The sequence below is a fragment of the Puntigrus tetrazona genome, chromosome 23, assembly GCF_018831695.1.
Source record: "Puntigrus tetrazona isolate hp1 chromosome 23, ASM1883169v1, whole genome shotgun sequence".
Taxonomy (NCBI): Eukaryota; Metazoa; Chordata; class Actinopteri; order Cypriniformes; family Cyprinidae; genus Puntigrus; species Puntigrus tetrazona.
Genome location: NC_056721.1, coordinates 16,582,504 through 16,587,784, shown reverse-complemented (window position 1 = coordinate 16,587,784; position 5,281 = coordinate 16,582,504). Strand labels below are relative to the sequence as shown.

Here is a 5,281-nt window from a genome sequence, read left to right as displayed (position 1 = left end):
CAGTTTGAGTTTTATAATTTTCTCCAATTGTAAACTTAAAATTCAGATTAGGGATGGAATATGACTCCACTTTTCTATCATAGTTCATAGCATAAATGGTCAGCATTTATTTAGAGCGATTATATTATATGCGTTATAGGTATGTAATGCCTCTCTTTTCCTGATTGCTTTGTAGTGTCTATTTCAGGCAATGCTCTGAACAAACTTCACACAGGTCACGCTGGTCAGCTAAATGGATATTGGCAACACTTATTAACAATTTTTTAATCATTACTAATATGGCTTCTTATGCTGTGTTCTTCATATTATTTGAAGAGCACTTGCCATCCAGTAAAAACAAAAAGCTTTGCTATATTTAAATAAATAAAGTATCAGCTTTAAAATCATGCCAAATTCATAATGAAATTCAAACAATACATATGGGATACTACATACAACTTACTGAGATGTCTCTGCAAAAGCTCCTTCAGTGTTTCAAACTCTAGAAAATGTTTAAAGCTTCAAACACTGCAATGTGAGTTATATATTTACCTGATAATAACCATTTGATGTCCATAAGCTCAATAGTCAGCTGGAAAAATAACTATAAGAGGAGCATTTACGTGCTATGCTGCATATTGATATTTTTACTTAACCTTTGTCCTATAAAATTGCATTTTACTAATGAAGAAAAAAACAGACTGAATGGGTAAAAGACAAATGGCAACATAATTATATTAGGACTCCACCCACTGGTCAGGTGGTGTTTATGGTCCATGATATTGGTACAGATTCTATGTAATGAACAATTCTTCGTGGATGTATATTTCAAGTTGGAAAATACATTCAGTAGTTCCCACTTTAAGTGCACCTTAGTTCCTACGTCATTTACAAACACATAACACTTTGATTGAAAGGCTAAGATTTTTTGTCTGGAGCCCTGGTAACAATATATATATCACAACATTATTATTTTTGTTTTAAAAACTCTATGATATCAAAATTCTTGATACCATAGAAATGTAATAACTCACGCTCATTGAAGACAAGTAAACAGTCAGCAATTAAATAAGAATAAGAAACTAATTACAAGCAATATGACAAAAGTATAGTAGAACAAATAAAATGCTACAAACTTTGTATAAAGCAATCACATGCATAAAAACACGGCGTAATAGTTAATAAATGAAAATTGGCCTATGCTTTACTTCGCCTCAAAGCATCCTAGCTAGCTATGGCTTTCTTCTTTCTGACGGATCCAATCAGAATGATGTTAAAAATTACTTATATATGTTAGTTATCAACATAAATGGTAAGCAATCGCTGTTTACATTTTATACATCTATGTATATCTTGTATATCCTTGTTTCATTTCCTCCGCTTGACTGATTTAATACATACTACTACTGATAGTTGCTGGACACAGACCGCTAATTCCTCTCACGACTTGCAGAGCACACATGTTAGGTAGCAGTCTGCTGTAGTCTAAGCGGTGTGTTCAAGCCGCAGCTTTCTGTCCAGCTTCTGCCAGACGCAAAGAAACAACACTGTCAGATTTCACAGCTACTTTTTAAAGTCAGCTTGGTGTGTCCCAGCCTTAAGAAATACTCAAGAATCAGTGCCTTGTCACTCACAGGATCAAACCTGACTGAAGACTGAAGCTCAGTTCTGCTGAATGAAGGTGACACGCTACACCAGAAAGTACATCAAAACATCAGCAAACCTGCAACTTCCCAAAACTTCCATTTTAAGAACTTCTGACAACATAGGTTTTTGTATCAACGGTAAACAGCACATTAACTGAAGTGTCCTTGTGGAGCATGGCATGCAGGACACGCATGATGGCAGCTGGGGTGATTTCAGAGTCCTTGAGCTTAGCCAGCGGCCCTGACCGATCTCCTACTTCAACTCGAGGTCCAAACGGAGGACTTCTTCCACATGGGTAGCCCCTCCGCCACCACTTTCCACTCCTGCTTTTATTTGGTCACTTAAGGTGTGAGCATGGCCTCCATTCCCTTTTTCCAATCTCCGCTCAAATTTATTGGGTTCAGAAAGGCCCTACTGTCCTTCTGCCGCTTGAAAATAGAGATCAGAGTATCCATTATCCACAGAGATGGATGCGGTCCAGGCGCATCGTCCCCATAACAAGGACATCAAAGAGAGGGACCCTCTTCCCAACCTGACCCCGCCAAGATCTCTCACTCTCCCCTCATTATGCCATTCTCTCATAGCCGTTTTGATATAAAACCCCCACTCTAGTGGGGCTGAAGCTCAACTACATGGCCATCCCATCAACATCGCTTTCATTACAAAACATGAGATGGCGGGAGTCAAGGACAGGTGGCAATAAATGAGGGTGGAATACATCTGGAATCATTGTCATACAGGTTAAGCATTATGCGAACTTCATTCAGGATTGGTAAATCAGCGGCCGGCCTGGAGCTCATAACCCAGGAGGTAATAAAGATACAGGCTGCAGAAAGGCCTCAGTGGGCCAACCAACCAGAGATCGCCGTTAACGGCGTGGACATCATATCGCAAGGCCGTGCAAAAATTAATTACATGCCTACGCAAATGGATGCTCTACGCCACTCATTTCCTTTGAAAACCACTCTCGTCTAAGATAATAGTTATGTTGGAAGCTTATAAAAATATCAGCACGATATTCCAAGCATTCCACACAGTTGGCTGTTTTGGAATTGATGTACGGGCGAAGGTTTAAAACAAGATTACGGAGCACAGAGGAGATTGGAGGACTCATTTAATATAGTCACGCACCATTTGGTAGAGAAAATCTACTAGACTAGACAAGAGTCATGTTTAAGGAGCACATGGGCTGCAAAAACATACAGCAGGTGGGCGAGTGGAGGGGTAATAGGGTAGACCCCCTATCCTAGTAAAAGGGGCTGTGGTAATACTCACTGTATGGGGCCAGTGGAACAGGGTGAGCGGCGTGTGCGCCCAGGAACAGCTACAGTCAGCGGCTCATCTGTACTACACGGACCTCTGGATGGCCAGATCGACCTCCTCATCAGTCAGACCTACACAGAGAGAAGGTGGCATGACTTTAAACACATCGATATATCTACCCAAAAAAACAGTAAATTGCAATGTATATATTTTATATATAAAGTAATTGTGCACATAAAGTGGTCGCTTATTACTCATGTATTAATCACGTATGTATACTTACACACACACACACTGTATATAACATTACTTTTTTTCATCTGACAGTTTTGATTGATACTGAGTGACAGGCAAAGGCACTTTATTTGTAGTAGAAAACTGTCTTGTCACTCACCAGATTGAAGGCACAATTCTATTGAAAGAAAGTGTCTAAACACTCCACAAATTACTTGAAAAACAGTGTAATATGAGAGAAAAAGTGGTGATATTAAGTGGAAGCGTGTCCTTGGCTGTCCTTTGAAACATGCAAATAGATCTAAATGTTAAAACTCCAAGCTAAACTAGGTTAATAGCACTAAAGGCGGCAGATATATACCAGGAGAAACAGCTCTGGAGGTCCAAAGCTCTAAGCTCTTCTCCATTACAGTCAGATCTCAAGAACAGAGCCTGTCCATTTCCTGCTGCTATATTTCCCAGGTAGAGCTCAGCGGAACCCCAGACAGATAAAATGCATTATTTTAATTTCTTCATTGTAATGTAAATGTATTACATAATTTTGCAAATGCCAATATAATTTAATCTTCAGATCTTTTTTAATGATTTTAGTGGTGATTAAATTGCATAGAGGTCCCTGATGGAAAATGACAGGAGAGGGGAAAAAAATCTAATATTAATATTTCCTTTTGTGGAAAAAAAGCTGGTTTATTTCCAACACTGCATGCAGTCATTGGTTTGCGTCTTGTCTTGATTAAGCGGCTCTATGCGGGCCTAAACAGAGCGGCAAAGGAGTAGACGGCAACAAGAGCCCGGAGAAATACTGGGAAAAGAAAGACAGAGGCGGAAAAAAGCCTGTTAGTCGAATGTACTTGTGCTTTGACATTTAATGAAGACATAAAGCGGGGAAAACATTATGGGCTTCCTCTACAATTGGCACATAAAACCCAAATGCTTTAACATCTCCATTTAGAGCCAATGGTTTAAAAAGGCTCCAGTTTCTATTAAACTGTAAGTTACACATATCAATTTAATAAATCTACTGTATCCTGCAACACACACACACACTCCCCTCTGACCTTTGTTTGTCCACAGTAGACTGGAGTGTGTCACGTCTGTCATTGCGTATTTAGTCTCTCTCGCGCACGCTCTTGCTCTGTTTACTGGAGATATCCCTTGGGCATTGCGCTACTCTATTCCACATGCTTTCATACAGCACGGCTGCCTGCCAGAGAGCCAAAAGGCTGAGCTTTGCTCCAAATTGAGCTGTTTAAAGAGCAGACAGCAAGCTGTTTTTGCGCTGTAATACACACATCATAAATGTGGCAAATGCCAGTGCCACATGTGCTTAAATAGAGCGGAGAGAGCTGGGAGCTTGGCAGAGAACAGAGTCTGAGCCTGTTCAGCCCTGTCTGCTGTCTGCTGGGTATGAAATCACAGTCACACTTCATAGAGCCACGCTAACAACACTGCAAAACAATACAGAAGCACACAACGCGCAGAGGTAGGGACGCATGGTTTATCATACCACTTTATTGCTGCGTTTCATGGATTTCAGTAAAACTTTCAATTTATTACTCTGTGAGAGTTTAATTTACAGCAATTATTTTATTCATTTAGGTAAATGTTTAACAAAAAACATTTCTTTATGACAAAGATAACGTTAAAGCTCGCTGTCTAGAGTAAAAAGAAAAAGAAAAAAAGAATTATGTATATTATTACGAATCATATCTGTTCATACCATAAACATAATTTAATGGCTTTTGTAAAACATACCCGATCATCTAATGTGTTATTTCTTTATTTTTTTTTGATTAACATTAATTTTTATTCTTTTTTATTTTATTACTATATATATATATATATATATTTTTTTTTTTTTTTAACAATGTTCTTCTGCTTATTTTTTAAAAGACAACAACAAGTTAATTACATATAGTCATATTAGAATGATTTCTGAAGGATCAAGTGACAATACAAACTGAAGTAATGGCTACTAAAATTGAAGCTTTGCCATGCCAGAAATAAATGAAATTTTATAATAGAACTATATAGAAAACAATTAAACTGCACCTATATTTTTGGTCGGCCTAAAAGACTTTCATAAAAAAACCAAAAAAAACAACAACGAAAAACGCTCTAAATCATAAGTTTTATCTTCCACAGCAGCAAAACGATT

General features: G+C 38.2%; 1 protein-coding gene across 1 annotated transcript in view; it reads right to left on the bottom strand.

The window, feature by feature from the left end:
- Positions 1-5,281, bottom strand: part of LOC122328571 (histone-lysine N-methyltransferase 2D-like) — a 25,439-nt gene that overhangs the window by 19,624 nt on the left and 534 nt on the right. The gene's annotated exons all lie outside the window — the stretch shown is intronic.